The sequence below is a fragment of the Xenopus laevis genome, chromosome 8L (genome assembly GCF_017654675.1).
Source record: "Xenopus laevis strain J_2021 chromosome 8L, Xenopus_laevis_v10.1, whole genome shotgun sequence".
In the NCBI taxonomy this organism is placed as follows: Eukaryota; Metazoa; Chordata; class Amphibia; order Anura; family Pipidae; genus Xenopus; species Xenopus laevis.
Genome location: NC_054385.1, coordinates 104382702 through 104402150, shown reverse-complemented (window position 1 = coordinate 104402150; position 19449 = coordinate 104382702). Strand labels below are relative to the sequence as shown.

Sequence of the window (19449 nt, the reverse complement as noted above, 5' to 3'; positions counted from 1 at the left end):
GTCACGTGTCACCGCCCCAGCTTTGCAGCAGTCAGATCCCGGACAGAGCTCCGCAGAAGTGTGTTGTGCAGCTGCAGCCTGGGAGCGGGAGAGGCAGAGCCGCCGAAGGAACTGTCCAATAGACCCGACCGAGCCGTGAAGGGAGCGACAGAGCCACCGCAGCGCCCAGCCTGCTCCTCCACTTGTCCGGGTAAGCGTGTGCTGTAGTCCCGAGCGCCTGTCTTCTTTATTCTACCCACCCTCACCTTATGCCTGGCTCCTGCAGTACAGCCGTAAAGAGGAGGGGATCCCAAACATGTCTCTAACCATAGGCAACTTTCATCTCTAATTGGAAGGGCTCTGAAAGTTCATTGTTAAATTGAATCGCTTTTAAAGGCCAAATGCGACTTTTCCTGTTGTCTGCCCCGCTGCTTCTGACTCTAAGAGTGTGGCTGGTACAAGTCAGCAGCTGCTTCTCACACTCAGTATTGCCAGCCTGACTTCTGCTACATTCTTTCACGAGACTGGAGCAGCAGTGCAGAAGAGACAAACAAACACTGCTTTCAGGTGACCATTCATAATGGAAAGCTGCTTATTCCTACACACTTTTTTTTAAAATGTACTTGGCCCTGTGCCTTTTTGCATGCACTCTTTCTTTATTGTGCATCCCATACTTGTTTTAATTCTATTGCATTTAAACTTTTTATCCGGCACTTACATCTTAAACCTCTTCCTGACAACAGATCTCCTGTTTGATATGAAATCTGACTCCGCTTTTTCTCCCTCGTTAAATACTAAAACTATTATGTTCTGCCAACCCGATGTTATTTACTATGTGTATAGGATATGTTAACTGGAAACCTATTATGCAGAAAGCTACGAATTACGGGAAGGATATCTCCCATATAGGGTTGCCACCTGCCCGGTATTTTTAATGGTTGATCCCAATGTTATTAATAGGGAAAAAAGTAGCGATGCACCGAATCCACATTTTTGGATTCAGCCGAACCCCCGAATCCTTCTTGAAAGATTCGGCCGAATACCGAACCGTATCCGAATCCTAATTTGCATATGCAAATTTGGGGTGGGAAGGGGAAAACATTTTTTATTTCCTTGTTTTGTGACAAAAAGTTATGTGATTTCCCTCCCTGCCCCTAATTTGCATATGCAAATTAGGATTCCGATTCAGTTCAGCCAGGCTCAAGCATTCGGCCGAATCTGAATCCTGCTGAAAAAGGCCGAATTCCGAACCGAATCCTGGATTTGGTGCATCCCTAGAAAAAAGATAAATATATAGGAAGGCCGGTATTTTTTTCCAGAAAAGGTGACAACCCTACTCCCATGGGGGTATATTTATCAACGAGTGATCGCCACAGTCCACTAGGGTGAAACACCGCCTCTCTCCATTCATGTCTATGGGATTTCTAAAGGCGTATTTATCAAACTTTCACGTTCACCCTTTGATAAATATCCCATAGAAATGAATGGAGAGAGGCAGTGTTTCACTCTACAGACTGCGGTGATCTCTAACTTCACTCTTTAATAAGTATACCCCCATAGACTCCATTTTCATCAAATAATTCAGATTTGTCTTTGTAATAACACCAAAAAATGAAAGTGTTTTAAAGTAATCAAAATTTCATGTAGTGTTGCCCTGCACTGGTAAAACTGATGTGTTTGTTTCAGAAACTCTGCTATAGTTCATATAAACAAGCTGCTGTGTAGCAATGGCGGAATTGAAAAAAGGCTATATGGCTCAGGTTAAATAGTGGATAACAGATAACACCATTGTGTTCTACAGAGATTATCTGCTGTGTAACCTGAGCCTTTTCTCCTTTGAATGGCTGCCCTCATTACTACACAGCAGTTTATTTATATAAACAATAGTAGTGTTTCTGAAGCAAGCACACCCGTTTTACCAGTGCAGGGCAACACTGCATTATACCCTTACTACTTTAAAGCACTTTAATTTTTTGATGTAACTGTTCCTTTAATCCCAAGTAAGATTTAATTAATCCTTATTGGAGGCAAAACAATCCTATTGGGTTTAAGTGATGTTTAAATCATTTGTTAGTAGACAAGGTATGAGGATCCAAATTATACACTCCTAATCCGGAAAACCCCATGTCCTGAGCATTCTGTATAACCGGTCCCATAATTGTATATGAATTTGTGCCCTATTGCCCACCTTCAGTCTCTTCACCAGCTCAGTGGTCTCTCATTTATATCTCTTTGCCCCTTACTGTCACTAAACTCATTGTATCTTTCTTTAACTCTTTATTTTATTACCCTTTCACTCTCCCTTTGGCTTTGTGAATTTTTTCCCACATTCCAGAAACATACAGGCATGTGATAGGGACCTTAGATTGTGAGCTCTGCTGAAGCTCTCTATAACGGAGTCAGCGATATATGAATAAAAGATATTTCAATTTCAGTAACAAAAGCAACTTGTGCTAAGCGGTGTCTTGGTGTGCATTCTTTATGTTGGCTCCGTACCCCAGCTGGAGTTTTGGGTTTATCCGTCGTTACCTTCAGATCTGAGCGTTAGTCTGTTTGTCTCCATTCTCTGCATCGCTGTGTTCTTTGCAGCCTCTCACCGCTCCTGAATTTGGTGTATAGATTGGCTGTTCTTCTCCCCCCTCCCATCCTACTCACCGCTTTCTATTAGTTCCCCTTTCCTCTGCGCTAAACAAGTGGATTTTGTAGAGAGATGTAGAATATTAGATTAATGTGCTGATGAGGAACTTGGCTGGTCTGGTTTCATTAGACCAGGCTGAAAGAAGTTTGTGGTAAGTAGAGCTGTCATTATTGGAGTGCAAACAAGAAACCACATTGTGTGCCACAGAATTATAGCTCTTGCCTGGCAAGGGGCCACAATTAGGGTATATAGTAGAGCATGAGAGTGTCAATAACAGGAGGAGAGCTCAACTTGCAGTTGTCCCAATACTGGTGTACTACAGATCTCATCATTTGGACCCTGGCAAACAGATTGTTGACACTGCAAACTGAATAAAAAGCTAAATAACTCAAAAAACACAAAAAATTAAAACCAATTACAATTTGTCTCGGAATAACACTCTAAAAAAAAGTACTTAAAGAGATACTGTCACTAAAAAACTACTCTTCAAAATAGTATTTATTATATTTGGAAAGTTACCTATAGATCATGTTTCTCCCCGCAGAGCACATTATTCCAAAAAGTGTCCCTGAATTTCATGCTCACATATTTATGCAGAGTATTGTATTTATGTGGAGCTCATGGGCACCATCTTCCAAATCTTCGGGCTTCTTCTGTAAAGGGGCCACCGACACTGAGCTATTTGGCGCAAACTATGCATGCGCCGAAAAGTTCCGGAAATTGGCAAATGGAAGGAAGAGGATCCGAAGAAGATGCGGAAGATGGTGCCTATGAGCGCCGCTATGTTGCTCTGCATAGATATGTGAGAATGATATTCAGGGACACTTTTTGGAATGCTCTGCGGGGAAGAAGCAGGGTGGGGGGACTATCTAGGTTAGTAGACAGGGCTTTTCTTATTGGGGGGTTAGTTCTCCTTTCAAAAGAGACTTGGAAGCCCCACCCCACTTCTCAGCTGATGTCAGATAATGTAGGGGGCGTGGCATCAGTAACACTATCCCACCAATGAAAGGGTAAACAAACACAGCAGCAGTGCACAAATGAAAGCTCTGTTCAGTTCAATGGATAATGTGTTGATCCATATATTGGACCATGCCACAGATCACTTACCATGAGCAATTAAGGTTTTTTTTCTCCCACGATTTAGCTATCTCTCCCACTTAGATTACAAGACCTACAGGGTAGGGGCCTCCTTCTACTTCATTTTGATTGCAAATCTCCTTACCTTATAATTATAATTTTATTGACCCCCTGTTTCAGTGTATTGTTCTGTTGTGCAGAATTACACATCTAAGTAGGACTATGTAAATAAATACATGCAAAGCTGTCCCACAACTATGGGAAGTTGGATTATATATGGCAGAAACGTGTTACATGTGCAACAAAGTGACAGGAGATGCTTCCTGCATCAGAAAGTAAAGCTTCTGTTGCTCTGTCCAGCTGGCTCTTACAAATTTGTTATGACAAATCTAAAAAATAATGTAAATTGCTCTAAGAGCTCTCTCATTATACTATTAAGGATGCACGGAATTCGGGATTCAATTCGGGATTCAGCCTTTTTCAGCAGGATTCGAATTCTTGTGGCTTCCCCAGCCAAGTCCGAATCCTAATTTGCATATTCAGATTAGGGGGTGGAAGCGAAAGTAAATGTTTGTTCCACTTTTTTTCCTTTCTGTCCCTAATTTGCATATGCAAACTAGGATTCGGTTTGGTATTTGACTGAATCTTTCATGAAGGATTCGAGGATTCGGCCCAAATAGTGGCTTCCATTGCATCTAATTCTTATACAGGGCAGAATAGATCTTCTTTAAAATGGCTATGCATTGTATTTTTTCAATCTGTTTTCATCGGCTGGATTTATAGTTGCTTACAGGATCCAGTGATTTATAAGCACATACAGGCTGCTGCTGGCAACCCTAGAATTACTTTTCTGATACAGTGTTTCTAATTTTACTCTGAACAGCGCACAGTCATTCCAAGAATTTCATATACACTACAGTTATGTTACCAGTAGCAATTCCTCTGTGCCTTGCATTTCCTTCCTGTCCTCCTCCATTTCTATTATATGTTTATGCTGAAAAGTATCATTTTATATCCAATATTTTCTGATGGGTCAGTGAGCTCAGCAGCTGTAACTTTCAGGGTGACCCAGTCCTATAAATTGGTGTTTAGTTACTAATCTTTCTGGCTTATTTGATAGACGTGATGGCTCTTAAAGGGGACATCAGTCTTTTTTTTTAGCCTTTCATCAACAAGTCCCTATGTGCCTCTTCTGCCTACCCCTAGTTCCGGCCCTGCTTCATTCTATTGGACGTTGCTGCTCTCTGCAAGAAGTATTGGAGGCAGGGAGTCAGCGACCCCTTCCTCATTGGAACAGTGCTTGACCCAACAACTCTATTGGAAGACTTGAAGGAAACTAGTCCTACTTATTTTGGTAATAGGGACTCGTTAATGACAGTTAACAAGCAAGTGGGCATCCAAAGAGCTGCCAGCACATATCTCGTCAATGTCATTCGGCTTCATTATGAGAAGAATTCAGCTGTATTTATTGCTGAGGAGCAATAAAGTAACATTTTCTAAAGTGTATTGATTCCAATAGATTTATGGCACTGCTCATTTTATTTCTAATTAAAAGCCTGCTGTTCTTTAGAATGGCTATGTAGAACATATGGCATAGCCCTATGCCATATGATATATATATATATATATATATATATATATATATATATATATATTTTTTTTTATTTCTTGGGTATTATCTTGCCTCTTTGACTTTTTGACTGTCTGTTTTTGTTGTACCTGTAAGGTGCTTGATATGGAGAGGCATAATTTCATTCATTCAGGCTACTCTTCACTTTGGCATCTGCTTCAGGAACCTTGTGACGCTGCATTGGCAGATGAAATCTTCAAATAATGATGATCTGTCAAAAGTGATCCCTAAGGTCCCCAGCATGCCCAGATGGCCAAGTAGCATGATTTGGCATAGAATAGTTTTTATTTTCTGCAGGAGGTATTAATACTGAAAATGTAGAGAGAGGGGGGCATATTAAAGGGATACTGTCATGGGAAAACATGTTTTTTTAAAAAAAATGCATAAGTTAATATTGCTGCTCCAGCAGAATTCTGCACTGAAATCCATTTTTCAAAAAATTGTTATATTCAGTTTTAAAATCTGACATGGGGCTAGACATAATGTCAGTTTCCCAGCTGCCCCGGTCATGTGACTTGTGCTCTGATAAACTTCAGTCACTCTTTACTGCTGTACTGCAAGTTGGAGTGATATCACCCCCCTCCCTTTCTGCCCCCCAGAAGCCTAACAACAGAACAATAGGAAGGTAACAAGATAACAGCTCCCTAACACAAGATAACAGCTCCCTGGAAGATCTAAGAATAGCACTCAATAGTAAAAGCTAAGTCCCACTGAGACTGATTCCCACTGAGACTGAGAAGTAACAGCCTGCCAGAAAGTAGTTCCATCCTAAAGTGCAGGCACAAGTCACATGACTGTGGCAGCTGGGAAACTGACAATTTGTCTAGCCCCATGTCAGGTTTCAAAATTGAATATAAAAAAAATCTGTTTGCTCTTTTGAGAAATGGATTTCAGTGCAGCACTATTAACTGATGTGTTTTGAAAAAAAACATGTTTTCCCATGACAGTATTCTTTTAATATGGCAACTTATTCCAAAAAAAATTAAAACTGAAAACACAGTAAGGTTCATAAGAAAAGGTTAGGATATCATTGTTTTCAACCACACTGATGCCATTTTAGGCCACTTCTAGGTGTGAACGACTACTTGGCTGGGGGGGGAATTTGCACATGCTTAGAATCATGGGGCAAGTGATATTGGCAAATTCAGATGCAGACCCTGATTTAAGGAAATAACCAGACGATCCATGTCTGATAAATTGTATAGCATTCTAGTTTGCTAGATTGTATTAGTAGCTGTCCTTTAATTTAATTCATTTAAATGAAAATGCTCCCTATATTAAGATCTAGGCCTCTAAGGGCATATTTATCAAGGGTCAAATTCTGAATTTGAAAAACTTCGAAATTCAATTTCAAAAAGACCAACCAAAATTAAGTCGAAGTTTTTTTTTTTGGCCAAATGGGTCTGTTTTTGATCGAATAGGTTTGTATTCGACCAAATTTGAATCATACGAATCAAAGTAATAGCACATTCGATTGATTCGATTCAAAGTTCTTCCACCAATTGACTCCAAATAGGTTCTAGGAGGTTGTTTTAGATGGCGAATGGTCGAAGAATTTTTAAATAGACAGTACATGATAAATTTCGGTATTCGAATTTTCGTTCTTTTTTTCAAATCCGAATCGAATTAGGACTATTCCCTAGTTGAGGTATACAAAAATAGCTCGAAATTCAAATTTTTTTAATTTGAAAATTCACCTCGACCTTTGATAAATCTGGCCCCTAATGTAGACATTTCCCATGATGTGGAATAAACTGTATAAAGTACAGTGCCTTTATTCTCCTGTGCACCCCCTCAAGATATATAATTGCACCCTGTAATAACACATGAATGCTACATTAAGAGGCACATTTATCAAAGGTTGAATTTTGAATTCATATGAGTTTTTTTTTAAACTCCCATGAACTCTAAATTTGATCTAAATTTATTATAGAAATCGAATTTTGTAAACTCGGATGAATAGGATCAACCCGAAAACTCCACGAATTTGATTAGAGTTTTAAAAACTCAATTTTAGTTTTCTTCCTCTGAAAAAAAAAATGTCAGGAAGGCTGCAAACATCACCAAATTGATCCCTGGGCCTCTCCCATTGACTTATACAGCAATTCGGCAGGGTTTAGGTGGCAAATAGGAAAATCGAGTTCTTAAAGGGGCATAAGTATGATAAATCTTGAAAATCTAATTAGAATTTTTTTAAAAACTCAAATCAAATTTGGATAACTCCCTGGTTGAATTTGACATAAAAAACGCGAAAATTGGAAATTCGACCCTTGAAAAATCTGCCCCTAACTGAATATGCAAGGCATATGGTAGGCCAAATATTAGGCACTTCCCAGTGATTGTAATCACTTATTTGATAGCCCAGGCTGGTGCTCCTGTTAGCAGTAAACTGCACCAGACCTGGGAACTTTTCAGCAAGCACCAACATGCAACTTCCTTCCAACTTCTTCTTTCACTCTACTGTGCATGTGTTGGCCCAGAAAAGTACCCCGGGCTGGTACAGTGTACTGCTAACTGGAGCACCAGCCTGGGGTATCAGGTAAATGATTACAATCTTGGTATGGGGGGGGTCCTCACATTTGGTACCACCCAGTGATTGAGATTATTCTTCTTCTTTAACTGGGATAGTTGGGTCAAAGATATTGTTGTGGTGTGTGTGTGTGGAGTGGAATAACCATGCACACATTGATGTTTGGCCTAGATGTGTTGGTACTATTGTCACAAGTATATTGTCTTTATATGTGACCTCCCTCTCCTACCTACAAAAAAACTTTTTGGGAATTGGAGAGATGCTCTTATTAAGTTTAGGCCTGGTAGGACCATGTGATAGGTGTGACTGGCTTCATAAAACAGGGGATACAGGGAGCCCTCACACAACTATATTCACTACAGAGTCAACTTTTGAGGAAGGAGGCCTCAAATACAGATTGCTACTGTCTAATGCCAGACCTCCTTGCTGTGTTTGGATTTGTCTGAACCCTGATTCTTTGTACATATGAGCCAGTGGCTTAACCAGATGTTGCTGGGACCCACAGCAAATTGATGTTAGGGCACCCAACATATCCAGAGATTTAGTCACATAGTTACATAGTTAAATTGGGTTGAAAAAAGACAAAGTCCATCCAGTTCAACCCCTCCAAATGAAAACCCAGTATCCATACACACACCCCTCCCTACTTTCACATAAATTCTATATGCCCATACCTATACTAACTATAGAATTTAGTATCACAATAGCCTTTGATATTCTGTCTGTCCAAAAAATCATCCAAGCCATTCTTAAAGGCATTAACTGAATCAGCCATCACAACATCACCCAGCAGTGGATTCGACAAACTCACTGTCCTGACTGTGAAGAACCCCCTACATTGCTTCAAATGAAAGTTAATTTCTTCTAGTCTAAAGGGGTGGCCTCTGGTACGGTGATCCTCTTTATGGGTAAAAAGGACCCCTGTTATTTGTCTATAATGTCCTCTAATGTACTTGTAAAGTGTAATCATGTCCCGTCACAAGCGTCTTTTTTCCAGAGAAAACAACCCCAACCTTGACAGTCTACCCTCATAATTTGTCTTCCATCCCTCTAACCAATTTAGTTGCACATCTCTGCACTCTCTCCAGCTCATTTATATCCCTCTTAAGGACTGGAGTCCAAAACTGCACTGCATACTCCAGATAAGGCCTCACCAGGGACCTATAAAAAGGCATAATTATGTTTTCATCCCTTGCGTTAATGCCCTTTTTTATACAAGACAGAACTTTATTTGCTTTAGTAGCCACAGACTGACACTGCCCAGAATTAGACAACGTGTTATCTACCAAAACCCCTAGTGTATAACTTGCATTTATATTATTTTTGCCAAAGTGCATAACCTGCATTTATCAACATTGAACCTCATTTTCCAGTTTGCGGCCCAGTTTTCCAGTTTAGACAAATCACTCTGCAAAGTGGCAGCATCCTGTATGGAACCTATAGTTCTGAACAATTTAGTATCATCTGCAAAAATAGAAACAGTACTTTCAATGCCCACCTCCAGGTCATTAATAAACAAGTTGAAAAGCAAGGGACCTAGTACAGAGGCCTGCGGTACTCTACTAACAACACTGGTCCAATTAGAAAATGTTCCATTTACCACCACTCTTTGTAGTCTATCTTTTAGCCAGTTCTCCAAGTACAAATACTATGTTCCAGGGCAACATTCCTTAATTTAACGAGTAACCTTTTGTGTGGCACTGTATCAAATGCTTTAGCAAAATGTAAGTAAATCACATCCACTGCCATCCCAGAATCAAGGTCCCTGCTTACCTTCTAATAAAAAGAAATTTAGTCTGGCAAGATCTATTACACATAAAACCATGCTGGCACAAACTCATAGTATTGGGATTTGCTATGAAGTGCAGTATCTTATCCTTTATTAACCCTTTGAAAAGCTTTCCTACCACTGACGTCAGACTAACTGGCCTATAGTTTTGATGCTGAGAACGCGATCCTCTTTTGAATAGAGGCACCACATTAGCAATTCCCCAGTCTCTCGGCACTATGCCAGACCTCCATGAATCCTGAAAAATTAAGTAAAGAGGTTTGGCAATCACAGAGATAAGCTCACTAGGTACCCTGGGATGAATACCATCTGGCCCCGGACCTTTGTTAATCTTAACATGTTCTAGTCTCTTTTGAATTTCCTCATGTGTGAACCATGCATCATTAGTTGTATTACTAGAATTGGGACTATTAAGAAGGAAATCTTCATTAACTGGTTCCTCATTTGTTTTTTTATCTGCGATTGTCCTGTTTTACCAATAAATATTGAAATTGCTTATTATTCGGACCTAATGGTGCCCCCCTCGAGCCCCAGGGTCTGCTTCCTCTATAGGTATGCTGCTGATTTGAGCCTTTAAAGGGGTTGTTCTCCTTTAAATTAATTTTTAGTATGGCATAGAGAGTGATATTCTGCGACGATTTGCAATTGGTTTTCATTATTATTATTGTTATTTAGCATTTTATTCAGCAGCTTTCCAGTTTGCAGTTTCAGCAATTTGGATGCTAGGCTCCAAATTACCATAACAACCATGCATTGATTTGAATAAGAGACTAGAATATGAATAGGAGAGGGTCTAAATAGAAAGATGATCAATAAAAAGTAGCAATTACAATAAATATGTAGCCTTACAGAGCATTACAGAACATGTTTTTTTCAGATGGGGGTCAGTGACTTATTTGTAAGATTGAAAGAGTCAGATGAATAAGGCAAATAAAACTATTAAAAAAAAAAAAAAAAATGAAGGCCAATTGAAAAGTTGCTTAGAATAGCCATTCTGTAGCATAATGAAAGTTAATGTAAAGGAGAACCACCCTTTAAATATCATCGTAAAACCCTGAGCGACAAAAGTTGATAATTGTTTTGTTTGCAGATTATGCAATTTTCATTTTGCTGAAATTCTATATTTTTTTTTTATTCATAAAAATTCTTTGTTTAAATGTGTTATAATCCAAGAATGATGTATTTGCCACATCCCTGCGTTACAAACCCAAAAACTGTTTTTGTAGTCTTCATATTTTGATACACAGAGAACAGCGAATTCTGTATTTGGATGGTGGGGGTCTCCAAGTTTGTCTGCGGATAGGGGGAGTGGTCTCCATTTGCTTGCCTTGATGTATCACATCTGTTTAGAATTGTACAAACACATTGAAATAAAGTTGGCATTTCTTGGCCATTAGAGATGCCACAGCAGGAAAATAAAAAGAAAGGGTGCTTGTTTGTCCTGCACGTGGAGGCCGCTGATTAATTCCTTTGCTGCTTAACAGTGAAACATTTGCTAGAATGACGATGGAGCAAAAAGGCTGTGTTCTGATTGGCTGAACTATATTAATACTACTAGATGGAATTAGATAGGGGAGAGAGACATGGTGATGGTAGCTTTGATGACCTGAATAACTACAAACTACAAAGTGCATAAACATAATAATAAAGTAATTTAACTAGTGAAAGAAGTAATCTAAACTTTCCAGCGAGTTGTTTATCTTGGCTACAAAACTGAACAGCTCTAGCCTTCCCCTTTAGTCTGTTTGATCTATAAACATACGGAATATTATCATCCTGAATGGAATGTGACCCTCCCAGTCATAGAGTAGTACAATCCCTGAATTCACCCGGATCCAAGTTATCCCACTGTTAAAGGCGTTGTTCACCTTTGAGTTAACTTTTAGTATGATGTAGTATGATGTATTTGTGGTTTTTGAGTTATTTAGCTTTTTATTCAACTGTTCTCCAATTTCAATAATCTGTGTCTAGAATATGAATAGGAGAGGGCCTGAAGAGAAAGATTAGCAGTACAATGTAGCAATAACAATGTTGTAGCCTTAAACTGGCCATAGTTGCAAAGATCCGATCGTTCGAATCCTCGAACGATCGGACTTCCCCATCTCCCGACCTGCCACTAACCATTCCGATTACAAGTAAAAGAACAGATCAGCCGATGTTCTGCCCCTGACAGCAATCGTATTAAAGTTATGTCCGATCAAAGCTGGTGACGGTCTCCCACTGAAAATCTTACGATCGGCAATACACGCAGAGAAATTATCGGCAGCCGACAGAAATCTTTTGACCTGTCTGATCGATCAAACGACCGATCTCCGTGGGACGAAAAAATGTTGCGACTCTCCACAAACGGTCCGAAAATCGTATGAAACTAGGATTCGTACGATCGGATCTTTGAGTCTATGGCCAGCTTTACAGAGCATTTGTTTTTTACATGGGGTCAGTGATCCCCTGTTTGAAAGCTGGAAAAATTCAGAAGAAGAAAGCAGGTAATTAAAAAACTATAACAAAAGAAATAATGAAGACCAATTAAATTGTTTTGAATTAGTGAAAAAACTCATCAGTATAGTTGGGATGAAAAACTCGAAAACTCGAATTGACCAAGTTTTTGATGAAAGAAAAACTCTAATTGGTCAAATATATTGAGTTTTCTAGCAAAACCCACCGAAAAAAAACCCCTCTAACATCGTGAAGGCTGCAAACCTCTTCAAATGGTTGAAGGGACCTCTATCTTTGACTTCTACATGACCTTGAAAGGATTTAGCTGGATTTTTTTTGGTTTCTGGATTCGGGGTATAATAAATTTTGAAAAATTCTATTTTTTTTTAAAAAAAAAATTGAAATATTAGATTTTTTTTTTTAACTTGAAAATTTGAGTTTTAACTGAAAAATACCCTGGAAAACTCAAATTTTTCGGGTAAAAATCAACTCGACCTTTGATAAATAACCAAATGAGCCCAATAGGGTTTTTTTGCCACCAATATGGATTTGTGCAGCTTAGTTACCATCAAGTGCAAGGTACTGTTTTATTATTACAGAGAGAAAGGAAATCATTTTTTAAAAATTAGATGTTTCTAATGCAAGTCCCTGCAGATTTAGTATTAAAAGGACTCCTTCCTAGTGATGAATGTGCAATTCCTGCCATTAAACCTATGTTTTGCAGCTAGAACATGCTCCTGTTTTCATCTGAACCATGCAGTATATGAACAAGTGCTACTGGGTTGGCACAGTACCACACCTGACAACATTTAAAAAATTTAAATACAAAAAGATCTGCAGCACATACTGTGGCAAACATTTTTTGACCATACCCCTTTTTAAGCCACACCCCATAAATATCATGTCTATTTGACAAAATCTGGCAGGCTATGGAAAGTTTGAAGTTTTGAACACATTTCTGTGGGTACGTTTTTATATGTTATAACAGTTTTGCTAATGAAGGTGAAGTTGCCCTTTAAGCTGTAACAGTTTCCCCAAGAGACCAGCTTATTTTAATAGCTACAATTGTATCTAAGTGCAGGTGCTGATTATTCTGGGCTCTCTGTCTGCCAATGCCTCTTATTTGATTAAGTTTAAGAAGCTTTGTATCTTTTTTGGCGGCACTGTAAGAGATCAAAGAGAAACGTGGGACATTTTAATAAAGATCCATGACTGCGGGCAGTGTCGAAATCTGGACTGTCCCATGAAAAACAGGACAGTCCAGATTTCGACAAGGCCCGCAGTCATGGATAGTCAGGGAGGCATTGGACAGTCGGGAGGTATGCAGTACCAGGTGGCTGCACAAGAACAAGGATACATATTATTCATCCACTTCTCTCCTGATAAATGTGCCAGTGTTATACCTTAATGTGTTTATTGCACACAGATGTATCTGGGTCATTCTGCCTTTCAGTTTGCAGAGTCACACTTCTGGATCGATAAATACCATTGTGCATTTTTCTTATTTTTTCTTCTTTGCAACAGAGGCTAACTAGTGTTCGTTGTTCTGCAGCCTTCTCAGAATCTCCTATTGGTAGCAGAGGGAGAGCATTAAACCCACTCATTGGAAGTGCCACTAGTACAATCTGTATGCCTTAATTACATGTACTATACTTAATAATACAGGCCTGGTGTCAATCTAACAACCATCCAGCTGTCATGAACAGCAGCTCTTAGCATAACTTCTTTGGGATTTATCATACCACACGTTTTATACAGGACTGCTATATGCTGTTCCCATTCCCAAAATCTTCCTGCCAGTAATCTATATTTCAGATGTTGTTTTAAAGGGAAACTGGAAGAGAAATTAAATATAAACGTTTGAATTGCCAGAGACATGGGAGTACAGGCATGGGACCTGTTATCCAGAATGCTCAGGACTTGGGGTTTTCTGGATAATGGATCTTTCTGTAATTTGAATCTCCATACCTTAAGGCTACTAGAAAATCATGTAAACATTAATTAAACCCAATAGGATTTTTTGCTTCCAATAAGGATTAATTATATCTTAGTTGGGATCAAGTACAAGGTACTGTTTTATTATTTCAGAGAAAAAGGAAATCATTTTTCATAATCTGAATCATTTGATTAAAATGCAGTCTATTGGAGACAGCCTTCCTGTAATTCATAGCTTTGTGTATAACAGGTTTCAGGATAATAGATCCCATATCCGTACTATATTTTATTAATGGAAGTATTGCTTATTAGGGGAGCAAAATAATTCCCACTGGATCCAGCATGCGAGATTAGTATCTTGCTGTATAACTGAGGCTGATGGCAATTTCTAGAGATATGTTTTTACTGACACTTTTGAGGCATGCACAGTGGATGAAACTTTTTTTTTTTTCCCTTTGCTTTGTTCACTACCTTTTAGTGATGTGCGGGCTGGCCTGAAACCCGCGGGTTCCGGTCAGCTGCCACATTAAATCTTCGGGTCATGGGAGAGTTCGGGAAGAGTTGTCCTTCAGCTCTCCCCGCCAGCCACATAACATTGCCTCCTTCCGGCTCCTCCATTTATAGATTTGCGTCTTTAAAGGAGAAGGAAAGCTACTGAAACCGTTTATTGCCAATAGATTAGCCACAATAGCGCAAGCTACAACACTATATTTATTCTGCAGAATGCTTTACGATACCTGCGTAAACAGATCTTGAAGTGTTCTCTGTTTGTTTAGGATAGCAACTGCCATATTAGCTTGGTGTGACATCACTTTCTGCCTGAGTCTCTCCCTGCTCGCTCATAGCTCTGGTCTCAGATTACAGCAGGGAGGGAGGGGGAGAGGAGCAAACTGAGCATGCTCAAGGCCGTGCCCTGGAGGTTTAAGCTGAAAACAGGAAGTCTGATACAGAAGCCCATACACAATAGAAGGAAAGAAATGCTGTGTTTCTTTTGACAGAGGACTCAGAGCAGCATTACTTTGAGGGTTTACTGTTGTATTTATATAGACCTTTCTAATAGAGCTTACTTAATTTTAGCCTTTCCTTCTCCTTTAAATGGAAGCGTCGGGCCAGGTGCAGGCTGGGTAAGGACAGTTTAGGGTCAGGTGCAGTTCCAAAAAAACCAGGACCCACACATAACTACTACCTTTTTGTGTGTGTTTTATAAAGTAACTCACACTGGCAACTTCTGCGGCAACATTCTGCTTCATATGAAGCAGGGTAGAAACGTAGCTTCCAATTTCGTATTTTGTATAAACCACAAATCTCATTGGAGCATAACACCCACCATACTGGCATTCCAATTTTGGAAACCTGATTATCTGATGGATATAGTCTGACTTATCTTCTGAGTGAAGGCTGGCATTGATGGGAAACTTCTGGAGAAAACCTATTTCCTAAGGTCGAGATTATACAGGGTTTTTCCATCTTGTTCTACTTGTATATATTTACTTCATAGTCATATTATTTCCTTATCTGGTAGGAGCAGTGCTTAATTTGCTTATTCTACATGCCATCAGACTGGAAGAGAGGCCAAAATGCAGAGAGATAACAGGGGAGTACTGGCCGGAAAATCCCTTAAGGACGGACTTTCGACTGTCAGTTGTGATTACTGGATAACCTGTAAATAATTTTAAAATTCCAAGAACATGGGTTTAGTAGGCTGATTGATTTGAATATTGTCCAGTTGGATTGACTGGACACAACCACATTGACTGACCAGATAACTGCACGTGTGGTCAACTGTTACCATTCTGCTGTTGGATATTTTCATAAGAATAACAGATAGCAATATCATTAAAGGGATACTGTCATGGGAAAAAAAAATGTTTTCAAAATGAATCGGTTAATAGTGCTGCTTCAGCAGAATTCAGCGCTGAAATCCATTTCTTAAAAGAGCAAACAGATTTTTTTATATTCAATTTTGAAATCTGACATGGGGCTAGACATTTTGTCAATTTCCCAGCGGCCCCTGGTCATGTGACTTGTGCCTGCACTTTAGGAGAAAAATGCTTTCTGGCAGGCTGCTGTTTTTCCTTCTCAATGTAACTGAAGGAGTCTCAGTGGGACATGGGTTTTTACTATTGAGTGCTGTTCTTAGATCTACCAGGCAGCTGTTATCTTGTGTTAGGGAGCTGTTATCTGGTTACCTTCCCATTGTTCTTTTGTTTGGCTGCTGGGGGGAAAAGAGAGGGTGATATCACTCTATCTTGCAGTACAGCAGTAAAGAGTGATTGAAGTTTATCAGAGCACAAGTCACATGACTTGGGGCAGCTGGGAAATTGACAATATGTCTAGCCCCATGTCAGATTTCAAATAAATATAAAAAATATAAAAAAATCTGTTTGCTCTTTTGAGAAATGGATTTCAGTGCAGAATTCTGCTGAAGCAGCGCTATTAACTGATTCATTTTGAAAAAAAAATGTTTTTCCCATGACCGTATCCCTTTAAATAAGCAGTGAATGAGCAACATGAACGCCACAGGTTTTCTAAGGAAAATGCAATAAAACCCCTTAGGAACATAACTGGAATTTCTCTACGATATGGCTGTGTATCCAAACCCTTTGCCAGGTTTCCAACACATATCCTGAATGTTGTGTTTCGTTTCCTTGTACGTCGGAAACAAAAAGTTTAATCTGTTCACCCCAGTTTGAGGGGTTTTTTTGTATGCATATTTTGCCCATTTTTAAACTGATGGTTGATGTAGGTAGGAAGATGGCCATAGATTGAGCTGTTTGCTTCTCTTTGTGGGATGCATTTTGTCCAGCCATGCCACTGGCACAAAACACATGTATTCAAAGAAAAATCAGTCTTGTGTGCTTTCTTTGCCAGATGGAAAAATTCAAAAATGAGAAGATAATGCGTTAAGGTTTCTAAATGACTTGCTGTGTTTCTTGTGTGGTTTTTTTTTTCTAGTGCAAACCCTAAAAGATAACATGATAATTATATCCCTTATAAAAAGAGACTAATTATGGATAAGAGTACAGATATGTCTTTATAGGGCTGCTGTTGCTCAGTAACACAAGAGTAATCTCATGCCTGGAGGATTAAATCATATGTTATTACTCAGTATTTCTCATAACAATTTGGCTTCCTGGACAGCTTCTTTGAATTTAAAGGGGTAGTTCACATTGAATTTAACTTTGGATTTGTTCTGGAATGTCCTGTTTTAAGCAATCATCTTATTTGTATTGATATTTTTATAGTTTGAGTTGTCTTCTTCTTTTGCCTCTTTTCAGATTTCAAATGGGGTCATTGAACCTGGCAGCCCTGTGAAGCTACAATTGTATTGCTATTGTTACTTTTAATTACCTATCTTTCTATTGAAGCCTTCTCCAAATAATCTTCCAGTCTCTCATTCAAATCACAGCCTGGTTGTTAGGTTAAGTGGACCCTAGCAACTAAATACTGCTGCTGAAATTCCAAATGAAAGATCTGCTGATTGAAAAGCTAAACACTTTTAAAGGGTGGTTTGTCTTTAAAGGACCAGTAACATAAAAACTTTTTTTTAAAAAATGTTTTTGTACGTAACGAAAAAAAAGCCCACCAAGACACATTTAACTTTAAATTCTAGGTATGCACTGAATCTAGGATCCGGTTCGGGATTCGGCCTTTTTCAGTAGGATTCTGCCCGGCCGAACCGAATCTGGATTTGCATATGCAAATTAGGGGCGGGAGGAAAATTTCCAGACTTTTTGTCACAAAACAAGGAAGTAAAAAATGTTTTCCCCTTCCCACTCCTAATTTGCATATGCAAATTTAGATTCGGATTCGGTATGGAATTCGGACGAATCTTTAACGAAGGATTCCTGGGTTCGGCCGAATCCAAAATAGTGGATTCGGTGCATCCCTATTAAATTCACAAAGTCTTTATTAAGAAATAACTTACTGATTCTACGATTACGCTCCTCTTCAGAAACGGCGACAGGGCGATGATCCATCTCCTATAGAAGGATCGTTGCCCTGTCGCAAGCGGAGAATTGGTGAGTTATTTCTTAATAGGCTTTGCGAGTTTAAAGTTAAATGTGTTTATTTATTTATTTTTTCTTTATGTGCAAGCTAATTTTTTTAAAAAAAATGTTGTTACTGATCCTTTAAGTTAACTTTTAGTGTGTTATAGAATGGTTAATTCTAAGCAACTTTTCAATTGGTCATTATTCTTTTTTTAATAGCTTGAGACAGCCGATGACTGGGTCTAAAGAGGTTGTTCACCTTCCAACACTTATTTCAGTTAAGCTGTTTTCAGATAGTTTGCCAAAAATACAGACTTTTTTTCAGTTACTTTATATTTGTTACCGATTTTTTAATATTGAATTTGAAAGGGGTTGTTCACCTTCGCGTTAACTTTTAGTATAATGAAGAAAGTATCATTTCCAGACAATTTGCAACTGGTTTTCATTTTTATTATGTGTGTATTGAGTTATTCAGCAGCTCTCCAGTTTGCAATTTCAGCCATCTGGTTGCTAGCATTCAAATTACCCTAGAATTGATACAATAGTTGCTAATACTCAACAGATGCTGCTGAGAAATGTATCAACTAATGTAGCAAATTATAACAATGCAGAATCTTGCCTGGATCACTGAGCTGCCAGACTGAAACACCAGAGACACAGGAACATGAAACTTTATTTTTGGAATATTTTGGACTGTTAAAGCAAAGAATGCAAAGCATTTGAAAAAAGTATTTATTCCTGGTGAAAACAACTGAACTGAAAAGAGAGTTTGGAAAGCGAACATCCCCTTTAACTAGCCTTGTATGTGACTAAAGGTAACTTTTTGGATAGATACATGAAAATATATTGATGTGATTGCCATCATCATCAGTGCTCTCGTTCCAAATAATAACCTTGAAGGAGAGCATTCCCTTTCCAACTGATTCAGGGGGAACAGAACTTGTTCTTCAAGTTAATTTCCTCTGTCTCCGGCCAATGAAATTGGACAGAACTAATCATTTTTTGGAAGGCATTACTGTAAGGTTGCTATAAATGAACTGTATTTGTGCTCCTAATACAAATAACACAGGCAGCGCTCCGTAGCCTAGACGATACCAGTGCACATTATGTATTCTTTATGTTTTAATGTGTTTTGTCGTCCCTCTTTGGGGAATATTCTAGGTGTTCAATCAATAACCCAAAGAGAAAGAAACAAACATGCCTCAAAAAGAAAAATAGCAGCAATTAGGGAAGCTGGCAGACTCGTTTGTTATGATGACAGATGTTATCCTCTTCCACAGCAGTGGATTGGAGCAGACTCCTTGCAAGTTCCGGCACAATAGGGTTACACTGGCTGGAATGTTCTTTAGACTTATTGGACTTGGTTATTTTTGTTTACAGAGATTCTCTTTAAGGAAGGTGTTAGGGTAGGGGCAAACTGGGTGATTCGGGCGAGATTTAGTT

The 19449-nt window shown here is 38.9% G+C and overlaps 1 protein-coding gene across 1 annotated transcript in view; it reads left to right on the top strand.

Moving 5' to 3' along the window:
• The first annotated feature begins 92 nt into the window (after positions 1 to 92).
• The window catches only part of stxbp6.L (syntaxin binding protein 6 L homeolog), a 62343-nt gene continuing 42986 nt past the window's right edge, over positions 93 to 19449 (top strand). Inside the window, 1 exon segment of the mRNA NM_001089675.1 lies at positions 93 to 190. The gene's annotated coding sequence lies outside the window, so the exon portion shown is untranslated.